At 44.2% G+C, this 25676-nt stretch overlaps 1 pseudogene; it reads left to right on the forward strand.

The window, feature by feature from the left end:
* The window catches only part of LOC132865719 (interferon-induced GTP-binding protein Mx1-like), an 80888-nt pseudogene extending 55657 nt beyond the window's left edge, over nucleotides 1-25231 (forward strand).
* Nucleotides 25232-25676: the final 445 nt, after the last annotated feature.

Below are 25676 nucleotides of genomic sequence, written 5' to 3' on the forward strand. Positions count from 1 at the left end.
TGCAGCCCGACTCTGCAGCCTCCAATGTTTAAGCAAACTGCTGAAACCATAATGTTTAAAGATTAAATCATAGGCTAATCAAACCAAAGAAAAACACAGCCTTTCCAGAACATTGTCTGCCGAAGCCTGTTTAACCTACAAAAGGCTTAATAGCATAGATCTTGCTGCGGCTTCAACAGGGCTGTTTAGATTTTTTACCTGATAACCTTTCAATAGGCAAATATTATTATTATTATTATTATTATTATTATTATTATTATTACTACAATAGGCCTAGTATTAGTAGGAGGCAAGTAGTTGCCTAGTAGTAGGACAGCCAAATTGTTTCATCAGTGGAGCCGCCATTAAAAGGAAACTGATGCGGAGTGCCGCGGCTCGCCTCGGGGTGAATCGTGTCCCGAGGCGCGGGGCTGGCCCTCCCTGGCAGCGCTGGTTCGTTGGGGAGAGGGCAGAGGTCGCTGGCTGCCAAGTTTGGAGAGGCTGGGACCTCCCCTGGCCGAGTTACGAGCGTGCAAAGTCGGGCTGGAGCCGCCGATAGAAACGAAACTCAAGCCGAGCACCGTGGCTCGCTGCCTACGCCGAGCCTCCCCGGGACTAGACAGTAGTGGAGGCTGTATTTATTTATTTATTTATTTATTTATGCCTATCTAGTGCAACAACTTATTCCCTTACATATACTCAAACATAGCACAAGAAAGGGTTCAACAACAGACAATCACAGCAGCTTGGTGAAGTTCTAAATCACGTCGGTGTCAGACCTATGGGCCTACCCCCCCCTTTTTTTTCCTCGGATCTGCATCAATCTCATTACTGACCTTCAGCGCTCCCAGTTGACGGAAATCCATCGTAGCGACAGAAAACTTTAATCCATGTGTGTGCAGCTGTAAGCGATTTTTGCTCCAGTGCTCCATGTACTTCTCTATGATCCAACACATGTCTGATGAACATAAGATCACAAGGTTTCTTTTGTTCTTGATTGGCAAGGTGATGCAGTGGGCCAGCGCGGAGTGGAAGAGTGGAGAGGAGCATACAACCTCGTATAACTGTTTCCTCGCATTATTCAAGCATGTGTTTGATCATGAACCTGAGGGAATTGAAGCTGGCAAGAGCCTACTGACCATCACACAGGGCTCTAGAAGAGTCACCGACTATGCCCTAGATTTCCGTATTCTTGCAGCAGCCAGTGGATGGAGCGAGCTGGCTCTAAAGGCTGTTTTCCTCCAGGGGCTCTGTCCTGTTGTATTGAGTGAGCTGGCGTGCCATGATGAACATCTCACCTTAGATGCCCTGATTGATCTCACGATTCGGCTGGACCATCTACTATCCAGTCACCCACCACTTAAGGAGGAGGCTGCGCCCACTTCAACCACCGACACTCCCACACCCATGGAGGTCTCACCAGATGTGGACAGTAATGAAGTACATTTACTTGAGTACTGTACTTAAGTACACTTTGAGTATCTGTACTTGAGTATTAATTTTTTTGGCAACTTATGACTAACTTCACTACATTTGAAAGACAAAATATTGTACTTTTTACTCCACTACATTTCTATCAAGGTCCTCATTACTTGTTACTATGAAGTGGCTTTGAAAGTGGATGTTTTTTTCTTTTCTAAAATGTGATTGATTTTTTTTTTTTTTTGCAGGTGACACTGAGACAGCCTATCAGTAATCACTAGGGTCACATCTCATCCATAGACTGGATAAAATCAAGTTCAATGATTTCTTCCCCCCCTCCTTGAATCACTACCTTAATGTGGTAGAGGAGTTTGAGTGCCTCAGAGATTCTAGGAGCTATGTTGTTGGGGCATTTGCCCCTGGTTGGGTCTCCCAAGGCAAACAGGTCCTAGATGAGAGGTCAGACAAAGAGCGATTCAAAATGACCCTTATGGAAGGAAAAACAGGTGTCCAAGTACCCTCTCCTGGACCAGGGATACCAGGGCCCCACCCTGGAGCCAGGCCTTGGGGAGGGGCTCATGAATAAATGCCTGGTGGCTGGGCCTATGTCCATGGGGCCCAGCTGGGCCTAGCCCAAATGAGCAACACGGAACCACTCTCCTGTGGACCCACCACCCACAGGTGGTGTCGTAAGGGTCCGGTGCTCTGTGGATCAGGTGGCAGCCAAAGGCGGAGGCACTGGTGTACTGATCCCCGGCTGACAAAACTGGCTTTTAGGACATGGAATGCCACCCCTCTGGTAGGAAAGGAGCCTGAGCTTGTGCATGAGGTTGAGCAGTACTGACTAGATATAGTTGGGCTCACCTCAATGCATAGCTTGGGATCTGGAACCAATTTCCTGGAGAGGGGTTGGACTCTCTTCTATACTGGAGTTGCCAAGAGTGAGCGGCATCAGGCAGGGGTGGGGCTCTTGGTAGCCCCCCAGTTTGGCGCACTAACATTGGAGTTCTCTCCAGTGAATGAGAGGGTCATTTCCCTGCTCCTTTGGGTCGGGGAATGGTCTCTGTCATTTGCACTTATGCACCAAATGGTAGCTCAGAGTACCCAGCCTTCTTGGAGTCCTTGAGTAGGGTGCTAGACAGTGCACCATGAGGGGACTCCGATGCTCATGTGGGCAATGATGGTGAGACTTGGAGGGGTGCGATTTCAAGGAACGGCCTGCCTGATCTGAACCTGAGTGGTATTCAGTTGTTGGACTTCTGTGCCATGCACAGTTTGGCCATAATGGACACCATGTTCGAGCATAAGGGTATCCATAAGTGCACTTGGCATGAGGATGCCCTAGGCTGTAGATTGATGACTACAAAGTGAATCATTTCATCTGATCTACGAACATATGTCTTGGACACTCGGGTGAAGAGAAGAGCAGAGCTGTCAACTGATCGCTACCTGGTGGCGAGCTTGATCAGATGGCAGGGGCGGAGGCCAGACAGACCTGGCAGGCCCAAATGTGTAATGAGGGTATGCTGGGAACATCTGGTAGAGGCTCCTGTCCGTTGGATCTTCAACTGTCACATCTGGCAGAGCTTCAACTGTATACTGGGGGAGGATGGGGACATTGAGTCTGAGTGGGCCATGTTCTGCACCTCCATTGCTGAGGCATCTGTGCAGAGCTGCAGCTGCAAGGTTGTTGGTGCCTGTCATGGCAGTAATCCCCAAACCCGGTGGTGGACACCTGCGGTGAGGGGAGCCATCAAGCTGAAGGAGTCCTATTGGGCTTGGTTAGCCTGTGGGTCTGTAGAGGCAGCTGACAGATACTGACAGGCCAAGCGGAATGCGGCTCTGGTGGTCACTGAAGCAAAAACTCAGGTGTGGAAGGAGTTCGGTGAGGCCATGGAAAGTGACTTTCGGTTGGCCTCGAAGAGATTCTGGCAAACTGTCTGGTGGCTCAAGAAGGGGAAGCAGTGCTCTGTCCCTACTGTTTACAGCGAGGATGGAGTGCTGTTGACCTCAACTGGGGACATCGTCCAACGGTGGAAGGAATACTTTGAGGATCTCCTCAATCCCACCTTCATGTTGTCTGAGGAGGATGCAGAGTCTGAGTGTGCTTGGGAGGACTCGCCCATCACAGGTGCTGAGGTTGCCGAGGTGGTTAAAAAGCTCCTCAGTGGCCGGGCTCTGAGGGTGGATGAGATTCGTTCTGAGTTCCTGAAGGCACTAGATGTTGTTGGGCTGTCTTGGCTGACACACCTCTTCAACATTGCGTGGAGTTTGGGGACAGTGCCTCTGGATTGGCAGACTGGGGTGGTGATCCTTCTTTTAAAAAAGGGGTACTGGAGAGTGTGTTCCAACTATAGGGGGATCACACTTATCAGCCTCCCTGGGAAAGCCTATGCTGGGGTGTTGGAGAGGAGAGTCCGGTCGATAGTCGAACCTCAGATTCAGGAGGAACAATGCGGTTTTCATCCTGGTCATGGAACACTGAACCAGCTCTTTACCCTTGCAAGGGTACTGGAGGGTGCATGGGAGTTTGCCCAACAGGTCTACATGTGTTTTGTGGACCTGGAGAAGGCTCATGACTGTGTCCCTCGTGGTGCCCTGTGGGGGGTGCTTTGGGAGTATGGGGTTCAGGGCCCACTACTGTGGGCCATTCGGACCCTGTATGACCGGAGCAGGAGTTTGGTTCGCATTGCTGGCAGTAAGTCTGACTCGTTCCCAGTGCATGTGGGACTCCGCCAGGGCTGCCCTTTGTCACCAGTTCTGTTCATAACTTTTTATGGACAGAATTTCTAGGTGCAGCCAAGGGGCGGAGGGTGTCCAGTTTGGTGGCAGCAGGATCAGATCTCTGCTTTTTGCGGATGATGTGGTCCTGTTGGTTTCATCAATCTGTGACTTACAGCATGTGCTGGGATGGTTTGCAGCCGAGTGCGAAGCAGCTGGGATGAGGATCAGCACCTCCAAGTCCCTGGCCATGGCACTCAGCCGGAAAAGGGTGGAGTGCCTACTCCAGTTCAAGGGGGAGTTGCTACCTCAAAGTGGAGGAGTTTAAGTATCTTGGGGTTTTGTTCATGAGTGAGGGTAAGGGGGAGTGGGAGTTGGACAGACAGACTGGGGCAGTGTCAGCAATGATTCAGATGCTAAACTGGTCTGTTGTGGTAAAGAGAGAGCTGAGCCAAAAGGCAAAGCTCTCAATTTACTGGTCCATCTATGTTCCCACTCTCGCCTATGGTCATGAACTATGGGTAGTGACCGAAAGAATGAGATCGCGGAGACAAGTGGTAGAAATTAGTTCTCTCCGCAGGGTGGCTGGGCTCTCCCTTAGAGACAGGGTGAGAAGCTTGGTCATTCAGGAGAGACTCAGAGTAGAACCGCTGCTCCTCCACATCTTAAGGAGTCAGTTGAGGTGGTTCAGGCACCTTGTTAGGATGCCCCCTGGATGCCTCCCAAGGGAGGTTTTCTGGGCATGCCCCACCAGGAGGAGACCCCAGGGCAGACCCAGGACATGCTGGAGAGATTACATCTCTTGGCTAGCCTGGGAATGCCTCGGTTTTCCCCCCGGAAGAGATGGTGGAGGTGGCCAGGGAGAGGGAAGTCTGGGCTGCTCTGCTTAGGATGCTACCCCCACGACCCGGATCTAGATAAGCGGTAGAAGATGGATGGATAGATGGATGGATGATTTCTCTGCAGCATTATTTAACATGGTTAGTTGATAGCAGAATGGAAGGAATCGGTTCTTCTGGGGAATGCATGCATCCACGGTTCTATAGCTAGAACCTATGTTTCAGTTTTCTGAAAGGAATAAAGCGTCATTTCATTTTAAGTGTTTGCCTAAAATGGAGCACATCACAGCCTACAAAAACCTGCCATCCAACCTGCAGAAGCATAATGAGGTATGTAAATGTTTTATTCCAAGAGAAAGCTTGCAATGAAGTTGTCCGTGCTTTTGGAGCTAGCGATAACATTGCAATAGTCTGGTTAGTCAAATGGCATTCTATGGATTTTCCCACCAAGTTGCCATAGCCTTGTCCACAGCTAATGATGGCACACAGCTAGTTAACTTGGACACTAAGTTAGCATGAAAAAACAGAGTTATGCTAACAATGTTAATTTATCTGAAGTGGTTTCAGAAATGTTTTAGCATAATATTGCCAAAGAAGCAAACTGTAGAAATATTTCTTTTCTAGTTACGTTAGCTACCCAATATGCCTTCAAGAAAAGATTTTGCTAGCATGTCAGGTGGAGCTTCACTGACTAGCTAGCTTAATGTTAAACCACCATGATTCCATAGACAGATTCATATGTGCATGAATACATACACTTGTGCATGTGAGACCTGCAAGATGGACAATATTGTACTAGTCAGTCACAACAAATTGCTGGAATTTTTTGTTTTGATGTCAGATGATGGTCCTGCACTTTTTTTTTTTTGTCTTGCTTAAAGCAGTGTTGCTGTTGAGCAGTTATTAAGCTAGAGGTGTGGACCTGGGTTTTAAACAGGTTGAATTGTCATTTTCATTTTCTGAGCAAGCTGCATTTACAGCTATTCCACTGTCTTAATGATTAATATACATGTACATGTGTGCACACACTGCCAGAGCTGGGTCAGAACACTACCATGCTGCTTTGTGGGGGTGAGGAGAAGTGTTAGAATTAAAAAAAATTAAACAATGGCTCTTTTTCAGTTCAGTTGTGTTTCATTTTGTAACATTCTACCAGGTGTTTATTCTATAGGTTCAACAAGCTAGTCAGTAAATCCAGTCAGTTGCTTCAGAGGCATTCAGTTTTGTAAGTGCTGTGGCAATGATACAACAATGCATTGACAGAACATGTACTTTTAATACTTAAGTATTTTTAAAAGCAAGTACTTCTAAGTAAAAATTTGACTGTACAAATTTCATTTGTATTGGAGTAACATTTGCCCAGTGGGATCTATACTTTGACTTCAGTAATGAAGTTGGGTACTTTGTTCACCTCTGGGTCTCTCAAACGTGCCTGAAATACTTTGTGATCAGAGGAGGAGAGAGGGTCTGCGTTTCTACTGCGGGAGTGCCAACCATCAGATTATTCAGTGTCCACTCCGCCCTCCATGCACCAGCTCTGTGGAGACTGAGGCTGACCTGGTGAGTCCAGTGAGATCATTTAGAGCTCAGTTTTTCAAGGTTCCTGTATTACTGAAGCTGCCTTCCTCTGCCCACATGCTTTCTGCATTTGTTGACTCAGGGGCAGAGGGGAACTTCATTGACGGCTCAGTCATCTAGAAGATCAGTTTGCCCGCAAACCCTCTGCAGAGCCCACTCAGCATCAGGACAATCGACGGAGGCCCAATAGGGGATGGCCTCATCACCACCCAGACCACTCCCATGCACATTCAGGTGGGAGCCCTCCATTCAGAGCTAATCTCACTCCTAGTTACCACTACCATAGCCCTACATCATGACATCATTTTGGGTCATCCTTGGCTGTAGCTTCACGACCCACTCATCTCCTGGCAGAACAAGGCGATTCTCCAATGGTCCCTGACTTGTTTTCAGAACTGTCTTCAGCATCCTTGGCTAAGTCTCCCCTCCACCTCTGTAGAGAGTCACCAGCTTGACTCCCTAGAAGGGGTTCCAGAGTGTTACCTGGACCTAAGAGAGGCCTTCAGTAAGGGTAAGGCGTGCAGCCTACCACCACACTGCCCCTAAGACTGTGCCACTGACCTCCTACCAGGCATTTCACCACGCAGTTGCATCTACCCTCTGTCCCAGATGGAACAAGCGGTGATGGAGGAGTACATACAAGAGGCCCTCAAGCAGAGGTACATATGCCTGTCTGCAGTGGTGCTTGAAAGTTTGTGAATCCTTGAGAAGTTTCTATATTTCTGCAATATGACCTAAAACATCAGATTTTCACACAAGTCCTAAAAGTAGATAAAGAGAACCCAGTTAAACAAGTGAGACAAAAATATGATACTTGGTCATTTATTTATTGAGGAAAATGACCCAATATTACATATCTGTGAGTGGCAAAAGTATGTGAACCTTTGCTTTCAGTATCTGGTGTAACCCCCTTGTGCAGCAATAATTGCAACTAAACATTTCCGGTAACTGTTGATCAGTCCTGCACACCGGCTTGGAGGAATTTTAGCCCATTCCTCCATACAGAACAGCTTCAACTCTGGGATGTTGGTAGGTTTCCTCATATGAACTGCTCGCTTCAGGTCCTTCCACAACATTTCAATTAGATTAAGGTCAGGACTTTGACTTGGCCATTCCAAAACATTAACTTTATTCTTCTTTAACCATTTTTTGGTAGAATTACTTGTGTGCTTAGGATTATCTTGCTGCATGACCCACTTTCTCTTGGGATTCAGTTGTCCTAACATTTTCCTTTAGAATTCGCTGGCATAATTCAGAATTCATCATTCCATCAATGATGGCAAGCCATGATTGCAAGCCATCCTGGCCCAGATGCAGCAAAACAGGTCCAAACCATGACACTCCCACCACCATATTTCACAGATGGGATAAAGTTCTTATGCTGGAATGCAGTGTTTTCCTTTCTCCAAACATAATGCTTCTCATTTAAACTAAAAAGTTCTATTTTGGTCCCATCCATCCATAAAACATTTTTCCAGTAGCCTTCTGGCTTGTCCACATGATCTTTAGCAAACTGCAGACAAGCAGCAACGTTCTTTTTGGAGAGCAGTGGTTTTCTCCTTGTGACCCTGCCATGCACACCATTGTTGTTCAGTGTTTTCCTGATGGTGGACTCATGAACATTAACATTAGCCAATGTGAGGGAGGCCTTCAGTTGCTTAGAAGTTACCCTGGGGTCCTTTGTGACCTCGCTGACTACTACACGTCTTGGTCTTGGAGTGACCTTTGTTGGTCGACAACTCCTGGGGAGGGTAACAATGGTCTTGAATTTCCTCCATTTGTACACAATCTGTCTGACTGTGGATTGGTGGAGTTCAAACTCTTTAGAGATGGTTTTGTAACCTTTTCCAGCCTGATGAGCATCAACAATACTTTTTCTGAGGTCCTCAGAAATCTCCTTTGTTCATGCTATGATACACTTCCACAAACATGTGTTGTGAAGACCAGACTTTGATAGATCCCTGTTCTTTAAATAAAACAGGGTGCCCATTCACACCTTGTCATCCCATTGATTGAAAACACCTGATTCTAATTTCACCTTCAAATTAACTGCTAATCCTAGATGTTCACATACTTTTGCCACTCACATATGTATACATCATTTTCCTCGATAAATAAATGACCAAGTATAATATTTTTGTCTTGTTTGTTTAATTGGGTTCTCTTTATCTATTTTTAGGACTTGTGTGAAAATCTGATGATATTTTAGGTCATATTTATACAGAAATATAGAAAATTCTAAAGGGTTCACAAACTTTCAAGCACCACTGTACATCACCTGCATCAGTGGGATTCTTCTTCATGGAGAGGGGGTGGCCTCTGCCCATGTATAGACTTTCGAGGACTTAATCAGATCTCAGTGCCCTCAGCTTTAGAACAGCTCCATAGCATCAAGGTGTTTTCTAAGCTCGACCCATGCAGTGCCTACAACCTGGTCCATATCCGAGAAGGGGAAGAGTGGAAGACGGCCTTCAGCACCAATGCTGGCCATTTTGAGTACCGGGTGATGCCATATGGCCTCTCTTCGGCACCAAGTGTGTTTCAGTGTCTCATTAATGATGTACTTTCGGATATGTTAGGGAAATATGTGGTGGCGTACATCGATTATATCCTGTTCTACTCCTCAAATGAAGAGAGCCATCTCCAACACATCCAATCAGCGCTCAACTGCCTGTTAGAAAACCACCTTTATGTCAAAGCCAAGAAGTGCGAGTTCCACATGCATTAGATTTCCTTTCTGGGGTACATCAGTGCAGAGGGGGTCAGTATGGACCCCTCCAAGGTCTCTGTAGTGACTTCCTGGCCGGTGCTCACTTCAGTCAAGGACCGCCAACACTTCCTAGGTTTCATAAATTTCTGCTGCCGTTTCATTAGAAATTTCAGTATTCACGTGGCTCCCTTGACCTCACTGTTAATGAAGGGATCAAAGTGCCTCCACTGGACCCCTGCAGCCAAAGAAGCCTTCAACAAGCTCAAAACCACCTTCACCACAGCCCTGTTCCTCCAACACCTTGACCCTACCAGACCTTTTATGGTCAAGGTGGATGCTTCCAAGACAGGTGTAGAAGGGGTCCTCTCACAGCGTTTCGGTGAGAAGCCCAAGCTTCACCCGGTTTTTTAATCATGCCTGTCTGATGGACTGCCTGCCCTGGTTTTACAAGAACAGACATTGCAACCAAGGGAGGCAATACTCTGGACCAGGTCTACACCAGCAATCAGGGTGCGTATGCTGCAGTGCCACGGCCCCACCTGGGCTTCTCTGATCACATCTCCATCCTGCTGGTCCCTGCCCATCAACCTGTACTGAAAAACAACTGGCCAAAATGGAAGACCATCACTGTGTGGCCCAGCACTGCAGGACTGCTTTGAGCAGACGGACTGGTGGGTCTTCAGGGAAGCTGTTACCACCAGTGAAGGTGTAGATCTGGAGGAGTACACCTTGGCCATCTCAGGCTTCATCCAGAAATGCATCAATGATGTCACCACCACCAAGAATATCACCGTACGTCCCAACCAGAAGCCGTGGATGAATGGTGAGTTTCAGCATCTCCTGAGAGCACGTGACACAGCTTTCAGGTCTGGAGCTGCACTGGCACTGAGAGCGGCAAGGAGGGACCTCCAAACGGGTGTGACATGGGCAAAAAGAGTACATGCTGATAATCCAGGGCCACTTTGCATCCAATGACCCTCAGAGCATGTGGCAGGGCATAAAGGCAATCACAGGCTACAACAGGAAGAACGTCGAGTGTCCTTGGGACCCATCCCTGCCAGATGCCTTCTATGCCCGTTTTGAACCCGCCAACCCCCCTACCCACACCAGGCTCACTATCCCAGAGGATGAGCTACCATCATTCAGCGTGTCAGCAGACGACATGAGGAGGAATCTGCAGCGCGTCAACCCCCACAAGGCAGCAGGAACAGACAACATCCTGGGGAAGGTCCTGAAAGCCTGCACACATGAGCTCACTGAGGTGTGGACAGACATCTTTAACACCTCCCTGTCCCAGGCTGTGGTGCCAGTGTGTCTGAAGACATCTTTCATCATTCCAGTGCCCAAGTGTTCAGCAATGAGGAGCATGAATGACTATCGACCGGTGGCTCTCGCCCCGATAGTCATGAAATGCTTCAGAAGCCTGGTCATGGACCACATTAAGGAGAAGGTGGACATAAATGTGGACCCAGACCAGTATGCGTACATGTATATATTTGTCTGTAACTGCTTATCCCGTGAGGGGTCACTGGGCAAGCTGAAGCCTATCCCAGCTGACCATGGGCAAGAGGCAGGGTACACCCTGGACTAGCCGCCAGATCATCGCAGGGTTGACACACACACATAGAGACACAAACAACCATTCACTTTCACGGTCAATTTAGAGCCACCAATTAACCTAATCTGCATATCTTTAGACTGTGGGATGAAACCCACGCAGACATGGGGAGAACATGCAAACTCCACACAGAAAGGCCCTCGTCGGCCGCTGGGTTCAAACCCAGAACCTTTTTGCTGTGAGGCAACAGTGCTAACCACTACACCACTACATACATGTGTGTGTGTGTTATCACATTCTATATATTTCCAGCTTATTCATATTATTAGTAAGGGGGGGGACAACTATTGCACCTTTAACATATGACTGACAAAGTGCTAATAAAAAATCTACTCAAATTCTTTTATTGGTCACATATAATTACAAGTAATTACAATGAAATTCTTATGGTCGTTGCGAGTGTAAAAGTATATAGATAAGATAAATTAAAAACTATAGAAATAAAGGGTAAGGAGTGAAAAAAAACTATATTAATGAGTGGAAGCATGGCAGAGATGTGGTGATTGTGCAGTTTCAAGTCCTTAAAGTCCAAAGTGCAGTAGTGCATAGTAGTGTATCTTATCATTGACTACGTTTACATGCACATCCAAATCGAGCTGCTGTCGGTAATCTAGCTGAAGGTCCCAGCAGGGTGCCAGAGAAATCCAATCGTACATGCAGACAATGAAATCGGGCTATTGTGTGAGGTGCATTGTGCACCCGAGCTACAGGTGGCGCTACACGCCCCATCGTGTTGGTACACTCCTGGTTGTCGTCATGAAGAAGAGCTATTCAAGAGTGTAAACAAAGTTATCAGTTCCGTGTTCTCCATTGCGCGTTTTTCTCCCGTCCATGAATTTTAATATATTCAACTCCTTAAGCTGAATGAGCATGAACTCTGTCTCCTCATTGCTCCAGAAGTGCACGTTTCTGCTTGCCTGTGGCAGTGGGGGCGTGGTCAAGCGCCGGTCTGTGACAGGAGGGCGGAGCCAGGGAAGGTGAGTGGCAGAATCACTACACCTGACGGTAATTAACCTGTGTTTGTGTGTCTTCCCAGTAACCACGCCCTATTTAAGGAGGCAGAGGGAGAGCAGAGGGGAAAGCTCATCCCGGGACTAGAACACAGCGCACGCGTGTGTGTGTGTGTGTTTCTCTCAAGAATAAAAGTAGGCTGTTAAACTGAAAAGTCTGACAATAAAAAGCCTATTAGTACCAGAAGCTTTGTCCTGCCGTCCTCTGTGCTCCACCCAAACTTCAGAGAGCTCTACATCGCCATTTTCTCTTCTTCGTTTGTTCCTCCTGACCTCTTCTGCTGCTCGCTACTACTGTTCTCATGCCGACCAAGGCTGTTGTGTTTCCTGCTTGTGGTCTCGTCACTCGTCACTTCTGGAAGGGGCAGTAAGTAGCTCGACTACTAGCTCGATAGGGTATACATGCACTAAGTAGCTCGGCAGAAATCGCATAATCTAGGTCGTGTAGCTCGATTCCGAGAAATCAAGTTCGGTTCAATTTCAGCTGAATTAAGGTGTATACATGGCATTTTGAACTTCGATTTCAGTCGAGCAACGGCAGAAATTCGATTCTCTCTATGTGCATGTAAACGTATTCAATGTGAACAGTTCAACAGTCTGATGGCCTGAGGGAAGAAGCCCCTCCTCATTCTCAGTGTTGGCCTTCAGCTGTCGGTAGCGTCTCCCTGAAGGCAGCAGGGAGAACAGTCTATTATTTGGGTGGCTGGGGTCGCTGGCGATCTTCCTGGCTCTGTCCCTGCAGCGGTTGGAATAAATGTCCTGTAGGTTAGGGAGGGTGGTCCTGATGATTCGCCAGATCATCGCAGGGCTGATACAACCATTCACACTCACGGTCAATTTAGAGCCACCAGTTAACCTAACCTGCATGTCTTTGGGGAAAACTGGAGCAAACCCACACAGACACTGAGAGAACATGCAAACTCCACACAGAAAAGCCCTCGCCAGCTGCTGGGCTCGAACCCATTTTATGTGATAATACTTCTCATTCAGGCGGCATGGTGGTGTAGTGGTTTGCATTGTTGCCTCACAGCAAGAAGGTCCTGGGTTTGAGCCCAGTGGCCGGTGAGGGCTTTTCTGTGTGGAGTTTGCATGTTCTCCCCGTGTCTGTGTGGGTTTGCTTTGGTTTTCCCCAAAGACATGCAGGTTAGGTTAACTGGTGGCTCTAAATTGGCCGTGAGTGCGAATGGTTGTGTGTCAGCTCTGCAATGATCTGGCAACTTGTCCAGGGTGTACCCCGCCTCTCACCCATAGTCAGCTGGGATAGGCTTCAGCTCGCCTGTGACCCTGTGTAGCAGACTTAAGGACACTCGGGCAGGAAACAGGATCAGCACTTTTAATTTTCTGTAATGTAGCAAGAGAGGGCACATAAGTCACACACTCACACACACACACACACAGGCACTGGCATGGTCTTTCCCCTGCAGCGAGTCAAACAATATGCCAATGAGACGAAATCTCCGACGATTTTAACATAGTTTAGCATCTCTTTTAACAACCAAAACCAACTCTAAAAGTCATATACATGCTCACAATAAATTAATGCAAGTTTTTTTGTTTTTTTTTTTGCAGTTTAAACCAGGTTTAGCAACTTTTACTCTCGCTAGCTTAAAACAATGGGAGAGAGCAGCACAACGTGTCTTACCAGCACAGAAGCTGCTTTGCCCTTTTTTTTCCCTGGGATGGAATGCGCAGCTTCCTCATACATGTGTTCATGTGTTTCTGTGCGTCTCATCAATTAAAGCCCCAACAGCACTTGCGTAAAGTATACCCCCGCAGCCCCCGCCAAGTAGGGGGGCCGACCGCTGAGGGGGCCCGTCGCCCGATGTGATTCAATGCACGAAAAAGTCCGATGAAACATGAAAATAATAAACACAACAATGAAGCGTACCAGAGAAAAAAGTGGTACTCAAAAGCAGCAAATCAAAAAGAAAAAAGAATAATTTACATTGTCGTTGCGCAGGTGGGTCGCAGGTTTGAAGGCATGCGGGAAGTGGCGCGAATGTTTAGGTTTTTACGCCCAGAGGAACTCGTCTCGAAATCCGATGGTGAATTATATGCATCGGCAAGTACTCTGGCTGAGCAATACAATGATGACTTATCTGCTGATTTCCCTGATCAGATACTGTCATTTAGAAGTGCATTACGACCCGCTTTAAAAGAAATTGAACATGGTGGGGTCCGAGATTTGGCGCACACTCTCTTTGTGAAACACAGTTCCGTATTGTCCAGTTTGCCTGACGTTGCCACAGCCATCAAATTGTTCTTGACTATACCCGTAACCGTTGCAACCGCAGAGAGGTCATTTTCCAAATTGAAATTAATTAAAACATACTTGCGAAGCACTATGTCGCAAGATAGACTGCAGGGTCTAGCCATCCTTTCCATAGAGAACAGGCGTGCTCGCAAGTTGGATTTAAATGGTGTGGTTAGGGATTTCGCTCATACAGTAGGTGCGCTAGAAGGAGTGCCCACATATACCGGTATGCGCATCCAAAGTTGTGAATGCTCTGTTTGGTCAGAGGTGGAAAAAGTAGGCATACAGAAAAATTCTAGACTAATGAGTGAAAAAGTACCTGATTTAAAATGGGATTTGAAGAAAAGTTACTTTTTATTATCTTTCTTCTCAATAATTCAATGTTTCTTTTTCTTGAATATTGTTCTCCATGACCACCAGCCATCTTCCAACACATTGATCCAAGATAGGTTGGTTATGTAAAATAGTTTTAAAAAAAAAAATACACACAAGGTAGCGTAATTTTCTTTAATTTCTGCCAGATTGTTTTATTATTGTGCTGCATTTCATTTTTACTCAGTAGGCCTTTTCAGGCCTGGTTCCATTGTAATTGAATAAGATACCTAGGTCAAAATTTACTTGAGTAAAATTAAAATTACTCATTTTTATATTACTCATAAAACTTCTCATAACAGTAATGTGAGTAAATGTTAGTTGCTTGCACCCCTGTGTTTGACAGATTTATTCTTTATGCAAACTTTTACTTAAACTTATGATGTATTTTATTTAACCATACTCTGGCTTTTAAAACAGTTTCATTTTTATTTTCCTAAACCTTATTGAACCTTATGTAATTATCATTATTAATGTTACTGTTATCGTTACTGCTTACTGAGCTGTATGAACTGTGAGCTTTGTCACGTCATACACCATTTTTATTGTTGGATTTATTTGTAATAAATGGATAGCCTACTCTGCTGGTGTACTGAATATGAATGAATTAACAAAACATCTAGGCCTATGGGTTAGGCAGTCCTGTACGTGTTTAAATGGGCCTGGGCTGTCAGGGGCTGAGCCCTGGCACTTTTTTCACACTTTTCAGCAATCAAAAGAGAGATATACAGAGAGAGAGAGGAGGCCGTGGCAGGGTGGCCTTGGGGGGGGGGGGCACACTTTTAGTAGCTGCAGGGGGGCCCCAAGTACTTGCGTTACGCCAGTGCCCAACAGGTAATGCGGAACTAAATAACTTATTAGTGTGCTTGCCTTAAGTTTACTTATTTTGCCTTATTCCGACACATTTTTTGGATCCACTACTCCTCCTAGGGCATTCGAGATAGAGACATCGTTCCAACTCTGAGACGTCTGGCCCGAAGTGGTGTAGTGTGCTTGTATACAGCTTTTGGATCAACACGCCCATTCTCTTGTTCTTGTCGTTTTTCTTTTGTTTTTTTTCCCATAGAGAATATGGGAAATACGGTTAGGTCCATAAATATTTGGACAGACATTTTTCTAATTTTGGTTCTGTACATTACCACAATGAATTTTGAATAAAACAATTCAGATGCAGTTGAAGTTCAGACTTTCAGCTTTAATTCAGTGGGTTGAACAAAATGATTGCATAAAAACGTGAGGAACTAAAGCATTTTTTAAACACAATCCCTTCATTTCAGGGGCTCAAAAGTAATTAGACAAATTAAATAATTGTAAATAAAATGTTCATTTCTAATACTTGGTTGAAAATCCTTTGTTGGCAATGACTGCCTGAAGTCTTGAACTCATGGACATCACCAGATGCTGTGGTTCCTCCTTTTTAATGCTCTGCCAGGCCTTTACTGCAGCAGTTTTCAGTTGCTGTTTGTTTGTGGGCCTTTCTGTCTGAAGTTTAGTCTTTAACAAGTGAAATGCATGCTCAATTGGGTTGAGATCAGGTGACTGACTTGGCCATTCAAGAATATTCCACTTCTTTGCTTTAATAAACTCCTGGGTTGCTTTGGCTTTATGTTTTGGGTCATTGTCCATCTGTATTATGAAACGCTGACCAATCAGTTTGGCTGCATTTGAGCACACAGTATGTCTCTGAATACCTCAGAATTCATCCGGCTGCTTCTGTCCTGTGTCACATCATCAATAAACACTAGTGACCCAGTGCCACTGGCAGCCATGAATGCCCAAGCCATCACACTGCCTCCGCCGTGTTTTACAGATGATGTGGTATGCGTTGGATCATGAGCTGTACCATGCCTTCGCCATACTTTTTTCTTACCATCATTCTGGTAGAGGTTGATCTTGGTTTCATCTGTCCAAAGAATGTTCTTGCAAAACTGTGCTGGCTTTTTTAGATGTTTTTTAGCAAAGTCCAATCTAGCCTTTTTATTCTTGAGGCTTATGAGTGGCTTGCACCGTGCAGTGAACCCTCTGTATTTACTTTCATGCAGTCTTCTCTTTATGGTAGATTTGGATATTGATACTCCTACCTCCTGGAGAGTGTTGTTCACTTGGTTGGCTGTTGTAAAGGGGTTTCTCTTCATCATGGAACTGATTCTGCGATCATCCACCACTGTTGTCGTCTGTGGGCGTCCAGGTCTTTTTGCATTGATGAGTTCGCCAGTGCTTTCTTTCTTTCTCAGGATGTACCAAACTGTAGATTTTGCCACTCCTAATATTGTAGCAATTTCTTGGATGGGTTTTTTCTGTTTTCACAGCTTAAGGATGGCTTGTTTCACCTGCATGGAGAGCTCCTTTGACCGCATGTTTTCTTCACAGCAAAATCTTCCAAATGCAAGCACCACACCTCAAATAAACTCCAGGCCTTTTATCTGCATAATTGAGAATGACATAACGAAGGAATTGCCAATACCTGCCCATGAAATAGCCTTTGAGTCAATTGTCCAATTACTTTTGGTCCCTTTAAAAACAGGGTGGCACATGTTAAGGAGCTGAAACTCCTAAACCCTTCATCCAATTTTAATTTGGATACCCTCAAATGAAAGCTGAAAGTATGGACTTTGTCCATTATATAACTACAGTGGGGCAAAAAAGTATTTAGTCAGTCACCAATTGTGCAAGTTCTTCCACTTAAAAAGATGAGAGAGGCCTGTAATTTTCATCATAGGTACACTTCAACTATGAGAGACAAAATGAGAAAAAAAAAATCCAGAAAATCACATTGTCTCTCTGATTTTTAAAGAATTTATTTGCAAATTATGGTGGAAAATAAGTATTTGGTCAATAACAAAAGTTCATCTCAATACTTATATACCCTTCGTTGGCAATGACAGAGATCAAACGTTTTCTGTAAGCCTTCACAAGGTTTTCACACAATGTTGCTGGTATTTTGGCCCATTCCTCCATGCAGATCTCCTCTAGAGCAGTGATGTTTTGGGGCTGTTGCTGGGCAACACGGACTTTCAACTCCCTCCAAAGATTTTCTATGGGGTTGAGATCTGGAGACTGGCTAGGCCACTCCAGGACCTTGAAATGCTTCTTACAAAGCCACTCCTTCATTGCCCAGGCGGTGTGTTTGGGATCATTGTCATGCTGAAAAACCCAGCCACGTTTCATCTTCAATGCTCTTGCTGATGGAAGGAGGTTTTCACTCAAAATCTCACGATACATGGACCCATTCATTCTTTCCTTTACACGGATCAGTCGTCCTGGTCCCATTGCAGAAAAACAGTCCCAAAGCATGATGTTTCCACCCCCATGCTTCACAGTAGGTATGGTGTTCTTTGGATGCAACTCAGCATTCTTTCTCCTCCAAACACGACAAGTTGAGTTTTTACCAAAAAGTTCTATATTGGTTTCATCTGACCATATGACATTCTCCCAATCCTCTTCTGGATCATCCAAATGCTCTCTAGCAAACTTCAGACAGGCCTGGACATGTACTGGCTAAAGCAGGGGGACACGTCTGGCACTGCAGGATTTGAGTCCCTGGTGCCGTAGTGTGTTAGTGATGGTAGCCTTTGTTACTTTGGTCCCAGCTCCCTGCAGGTCATTCACTAGGTCCCCCTGTGTGGTTCTGGGATTTTTGCTCACCGTTCTTGTGATCATTTTGACCCCACGGGGTGAGATCTTGTGTGGAGCCCCAGATCGAGGGAGATTATCAGTGATCTTGTATGTCTTCCATTTTCTAATAATTGCTCCCACAGTTGATTTCTTCACACCAAGCTGCTTACCTATTGCTGATTCAGTCTTCCCAGCCAGGTGCAGGTCTACAATTTTGTTTCTGGTGTCCTTTGACAGCTCTTTGGTCTTGGCAATAGTGGAGTTTGGAGTGTGACTGTTTGAGATTGTGGACAGGTGTCTTTTATACTGATAACGAGTTCAAACAGGTGCCATTAATACAGGTAACGAGTGGAGGACAGAGGAGCCTCTTAAAGTAGTTGTTACAGGTCTGTGAGAGCCAGAAATCTTGCTTGTTTGTAGGTAACCAAATACTTGTTACCGAGGAATTTACCAATTAATTCATTAAAAATCCTACAATGTGATTTCCTGGATTCTTTCCCCCCATTCTGTCTCTCATAGTTGAAGTGTACCTATGATGAAAATTACAGACCTCTCATCTTTTTAAGTGGGAAAACTTGCACAATTGGTGGCTGACTAAATACTTTTTTGCCCCACTGTAGAACTTGAATATGTTTCAGTAAACATGCAAAAAAAAACAAAATTTGTGTCAGTGTCCAAATATATATGGACCTAACTGTAGTTTTTTTTTTTTCCCCATCGTTTTTTTTCCCATAGATTTATAAATATCCAACAGCCAGGATCAGGATCATATCCCTTGATTATGGAGCGTGCTCTGAGTGACATGCAATCAGCCATGAATTTAACAGGTGTATTGATTGGTTGCACCATCAACATGTCACAATATTGTGGAGAAAGAAAATGAACCGTGTTTCCCACAGGTCTGAAACATTCTTGTGGTTGGTAGCCAGCTGACATTTCCTCCAGGCATAAAAATGCTCTACCTCCCTGATGTTTGGGATCGTATTGGAGTCTACTCGGCTCATGCTGTTCAGTAAATCATGCAGGGTATCTATCAGTGACCACCACAGGCTTCAGACTCAACCGAAGCTCCAAACGCATCACACATATGCAAACACATAGTTAAAAGCAATAATCTCTCCACCCCCTCTTAGATCGTCTCCAGCGTCAAAGCTCTCCGTTCACATGGTCAGCTATATGGCGGGTCATTCTAGCACAACACGTTTCCTTTTAGCAATACGATACATTATGTTCATTATTATTTATCTATTACTGACAGGACATTCTCATTCTTCATACTTATTTACTAAAATGGGTCGACAAATATACTTTGGGTGGCCATTAATATCCCTGGGCGGCCCTCCCAAGTATAAATGACGAGGAACATTTCAATTGTCAAAAAAGTAAAGTGTTTCAAGTAAAAATAAAGTTATTACATTCAACCTTTTTTTTCTCCTGGTGATTATCAGTAATTATCAATATTGTCTCAAATGAAACATTTTATGATCCGTTTTTCAGTGATATCGCCCAGCCCTATTCACAATCGTCACAAAGACTTTTTCCCTTTTCTGACTTTCATAGCCTCCTTAAAAAGGTTGTGTGCAATATTTAATAACGTGACATTAATAAAGTGATTAGATTCATTCATGTTTTGCTTTTTTGTTACATTAGCTGAACATAATGGACATAACCGAAAGTAGTTTCGCAAATAAGGTTGCATCATGTTTCTGCAAAATACTAGTGCTGATCAAGCTAACCTCCAATCCTGTTCAGGGAGGTGTAAGATCTTGGACCAGCGAGCTCTAAAGAACCTTTACCTGGACTATAATGGACCCGAGAGCACACAGGACCTGTTTGACTCTCAAGGCAGAGTGAGTTACACGTTCTTACATAAATAGCAGGATAAATATCAAACATTCACTGTAGTTCTAAACTGTAAATCCTTTCTATTCCTAGCTCACGCCCACTTTCGCAAATTGTATTAACAGTAAGGTTAAACAGCTGGTGGCCGTGATGGAGAACGGGCTGAGGATGGCCGACCCAAGCGACTGCACCGGATACACAGGCTGGGCAGGTCCAAGAAACACAAATGTCTCCGTGTCATGATTAATCACAGCAAGACTGGTTGATTGGACAATTAGTAGCTTGCGTTTCAAAAGAAATCAAGATGATTTGTTAAAAAAAATTTTCATCAAAGTTTACAATATTGATGTCACCATCAGTGTTTTTTTTTTATTCCCAAAAAACATGCAAACTGTAAAACACAAGCAGTGGTCGAAATACTTTTTTCCAGTGTTCTGCAATATTGCAGAATGTCAAAATTTTGTTCTGCAATTTGGAAATATTTTCTGCAGATACACAAGCCTCCATACTACACCTTTCTCAACCTAATAATGCCTATATTTACATCATATCTAGCTTTACAACTCATAGCATTACTGTAATTCTTTATTCTCTCACTCTATTTTTAATTTCAGTCTTCACAGATCCTTCTCTGCAGCAAAGTTATCATTCCATGATACCTCCACAGGTCTTTCATCCCCCTCGCCCTGACACTATGGGCTACTACAACCTGAAGTATACCAACTAATTCATAAATGTACGAGTTATCACACCCACACATTATCCTTCTACACAACATACTAATAAAGGTATCACCACAATAAAAAATAGAACACAACTGTTCTTCAAGAAACAAAACATTCATTTTCATGTTACACGTCATGTTACATTTTGTCAAGATTAAGTTTCTAGCTTGAACAATAGATTGTTACCTAAAATGTACTTCAGTCACAGTGTTTGCATCTGCAACCTGTAGTTTTAAATTGAAAGCAAGGTTTCAATTCTACACTCTGTTACATCTTGCGATGATGCAAAGAATTGATGCCATTAAGGAATAAAACCCAACTGGCAAATGGAAAGACGTTTGGGTTCATGGTATTTGCCTGGCTTCTAAAGTGAAAGGTCATGAACTGAACTGAGAACTACTGCAGGGGCTTCACTGCTCTAAACTAACAACAGAGAACTGGGTACAAACTAATCATGGCAGAACTGAGAGCTGCAGAACTACTGAGAGCTACAGAACTGAACCTATGAGCTTTGTCTTACAGGGCAACTGTTTTACTTTGTGCTAGTCTGCACCACAGGCAAGACAGCACTACTAAAAAAAAAATAGAACATGTACACAAAACATGTATTAGTGTAGCTTGGTATGAGAAAACAAAATATTCAAAAATATCTATGAATAAAGGTAAAATACTGTTGCTGTCTTCAAAAGGGATATATCAGTATAATTTTGCATGATTCAACAATACAATATATACAAACCTATACAATGTACCAATATACATGTATGCAAGATAAGAACTAGTCAGCAGCGACCGTCTTCATTTTTGTCCCCCTCGCGGACGCGCGATCTGTCGCTGTTGTTGTTGGAGTCACGCTGGCTGCCGGTTTTGCCGAGATACGACAAAATCGTCCTTGTTTTCTTGGCGTTTTTGTCGGACTCTTGCCCCGAAGAAACAATCCTCTTCTTGGGAGCCATGTTTGTTGTGCCGCATTGAATTCTGGGAAATGAATGGCAGAAACTGCCGAACACTGCCGAGGTAGTTGTCGGGTCCTCCCGGCGGGTATTAAAAGTGACGAAATCTTACATCGGAAAATGGCAACTGCCCTTATTTGGTTGTCGTCACCTTTCGTCGGTATTACGTAAATATTGCTCAACTTTGACCTGGAAAACGGCGTCAGGTTTGCGCGGCGCAGGCTTCAGTTTATTTACAGCGCCGCTAGTTTGCTAAATTGAGAACCATTGAATCCCGAGCCTGATTTTTTCATTCTGCAAAATTGCAGGTTGTTTAATTTTTCTTCTGCAATCTTGAAAATCATTCTGCAAAATGCAGACTGCAGACGGGTATTTCGAACACTGACAAGTGTTATTGAATTGTGTTAATGAATTTATACACCATTATTATGAAAAGAATGACCAGAAATGTCTATAAATATATTCAGTATAATTTTATTATAAGAATAAATTATTTTGCTATAGAAATAATGCTTTTTTATTTATTAAATAATTATTAAATAATTTAAATTATTTTATTACAATTATTTTATTCAAAGAATCAATTGGAACAAACATCATTTTTTAATTATTAGACTAAATGGATGTTGATGACCATGTTAAGTTAATTACCCATCAAGATTTTTTTTTTTTTTCATATTTATATGCCACAGGGAGTTACCAACGCGCCCGGTACATTTCAGCGGCTAATGAAGCGATGCATGGGTGATTTCAACCACAAAGAAGCGTTGGTCTTCATTGACGATCTCATAATCTTCTCGGATACCTTGAAGCAACATGAGTCAAGATTACTGCAGGTCCTCAACCGACTGAAAGAGTATGGGTTGAAATTGTCATCAGAAAAATTTAAGTATTTCCAGACCTCAGTCAGATATCTTGGTCATGTTGTTTCCCAGTATGGAGTGGAGACAGATCCACAGAAGATTGAGGCTTTAAAAACCTGGCCAGTACCTAGGAATCTTAAAGAACTGCACTCTTTCCTTGGCTTTTCTGGGTATTATAGACTGTTTGTGAAGGACTATTCGAGGATCACCAAACCTCTCAATGACCTCACTGTAGGATACCCACCTCTCAGGAAGCACAGCAAAGGGAAAGGAAAACCTAACCAGTATTTCCATCCAAAGGAGTCTTTTGGACAAAGGTGGACTCCAGAATGTCAAAGAGCATTTGAGGAAATCATTAACAAGCTCACCACAGCACTTGTCTTGGGATTTGCTAACCCCAAACTCCCCTACATCCTTCACACCGATGCTAGCACGACAAGGCTTGGTGCGGCATTGTATCAGGAACAAGATGGGCAGATGAGGGCTATTGCTTTTGCAAGCAGAGGACTGACCAAGAGTGAGGATAAATACCCCGCTCATAAGTTGGAGTTTCTCACTCTGAAGTGAGGCCGTCACTGCTAAGTTTAGTGATTATTTGTATGGTGCTGACTTCATGGTCATCACTGATAGTAATCCTTTAACTTATATCTTGACATCTGCTAAGTTGGATGCCACGAGTTATAGGTGGTTGTCAGCTCTATCGACATACAACTTTAAGCTCCAGTATAGAGCAGGAACTCAGAACCAAGATGCGGATGGACTTTCCCGTCGACCCCATGGGGAGCTCCGGGATGATGCTGTGTCGAGAAAGGAGCATGAAAGAATTGAACAATTCACTCTACATTACCTCAAGGATCAGGAGACCCAAGATGTTGTTCTCCCTGATGCTGTGAAGGCCATCTGTGAGAGGCATGATGTTGATTGGTCACTTGAAGGTTCCACATGCCGTATTCCATCTGTCACACTTGTGGAGTCTTTTGCTATTCATTTTAATGCTCTGCCCAGTGGCTTCCAGCAGGAAGATGACCATGGACTCCCTATAATCGGTCAATGGATTGAAAAGGAGATGAGAGAAAAGCAAAGGACTGACCCAGAACTCAGGGTGGTCATTGAGCCAAGGAGTCTGGAGACATGCCTTCTTCCTCTTTGAGACAAGAGCTCCCAGATCTTGCTTTATGGCTCCGAGAAAGGAAGCGGTTAGAGATGAGGAATGGTGTGTTATACAGAACGCGACAAGAACGTGGGCAAGTCACACATCAGCTAGTGCTACCAAGTGAACCGAGAGCCACAGCCTTGAGAAGCCTACATGACGATTTGGGTCACCTGGGCACAGAGCGGACCCTTGACCTAGTGAGAGCAAGATTTTATTGGCCTAGAATGTCCACATGTGTAGAGCAGAAGATCAAATCGGGTGAACGTTGTGTGCGACAGAAGGCCCCAACTGAGAGAGCAGCTCCCTTGTTAAATATTAAGACCAGCAGACCATTGGAGTTGGTCTGCATGGACTTTCTATCATTGGAGCCTGACTGGAGGAACACAAAAGATATATTAGTCCTGACAGACCATTTCACTAAGTACGCAGTTGCTGTGCCCACTCGAAACCAGAAGGCACAGACTGTGGCCAAGTGTTTGTGGGAGGACTTTCTGGTGCACTATGGCTTTCCAGAAAAACTTCTGAATGACCAGGGCCCCGATTTTGAATCTCGCACAATAAAAGAGCCATGTTCCCTCGCTGGTATTCAAAAGGTCAGGACCACCCCATATCATCCCAGGGGGAATCCAGTGGAACAATTCAATTGGACCCTCCTCCAGATGTTGGGCACCTTGGAAAATAAGGACAAGTGTCATTGGAAAGTTTGTTCAGCCTTTTGTGCATGCCTATAATTGCACATGGAGTAATGTGACGGGGTTCAGTCCCTACGAACTGATGTTCGGTAGACAACCTCGGTTACCAGTTGATTTGGCATTTGGTCTGCCTGTAAGCAGACAACCTAAGGCACATTCCCAGTATGCGCATGACTTGAAAGGCCACCTAGAGGAGAGCTACCGGATGGCCACTGAGAACACTATGAAGATAGCTGAGAGCAATAAACTCCGCTTTGACAGAAGAGTTGTTGAATCCACTCTTGAAGCGGGTGACCGCGTTCTTGTAAGGAATGTGTGTAACATATAGTGGTATAGGCATCTGTAGCCTCCAGCAGTTACTCTTAATAGTGTGAGCTGAAGTATGTTACACTTACTAGCTGCTAGCTAAGATTTGCTATTAGCCACTTCAGCATTTTTGGCTGATTATTCTAGTTTAAGGTCATTTTAGTGACAAAAAATGCTGAATTATTATTTAACAAACTTGTAAGTTGCAAATCATAACTCATAAAAAGTTATCACAGTGCAAAGTAAGCAAGCAAAAACTAAATGTAGGCCTCAGGCTTTTGACTTTGCCATTAAGTCTGTTGCTAATTTGACTGTATTTGGGTTGAGTGGAATTAAATTATTTCTTTTAATTGAACATGTGTTTAGATTGTGAGTAAGCATCTGGCTGATCAGCTGCCACTGGTGATCACGTACCTGCTGCTGCAGGACTCAGCAACACAGCTGCAGAAGCTCATGCAGGACAAAAACAACACGGATCACCTGCTGAAAGATGATCATGATATTGGCAGCAAACGCAGCAACCTGCAAAGCTGCCAGAAGTGTCTCATGAAGGCCCGCAACTACCTGGTCAAGTTTTAGACCCAAACATTAAGTCAAATAATGCAGCTATTTTGGTCAGTTGTAATTTAGAAGTATTAGAAATTATGCAGATAACGGTAACTTATGGAAATGCATGATATTAAATTATTTAAAATATCTACATTTCTGATTGGCTTTAAATATAGCTATTCAAAATTACTGTTTTGTTATTAGTCTCTGTTCAAGTCATTTCTTACTTTACTGTTTTGCAGGGCTCTAGATTAATTTCTTTTCCACTCGTAGCACTAATGCTTTTTACTGAAAATGTTACAAGCACCAGCACAAAATTTAAATCAACATGCAACACAACGCAACATGTTTTCATTTTACATGTAGCCTTTAGCATCCATCATCTTGGTCAGAACTTTTTTTTGTTACTCCCGCCTGTCTAGAAAATGCCACATACCAAACATATCACATGCTGAACTGATTGGATGTTGTGTGG

This window comes from Neoarius graeffei, chromosome 18, assembly GCF_027579695.1.
Source record: "Neoarius graeffei isolate fNeoGra1 chromosome 18, fNeoGra1.pri, whole genome shotgun sequence".
Classification (NCBI taxonomy): domain Eukaryota; kingdom Metazoa; phylum Chordata; class Actinopteri; order Siluriformes; family Ariidae; genus Neoarius; species Neoarius graeffei.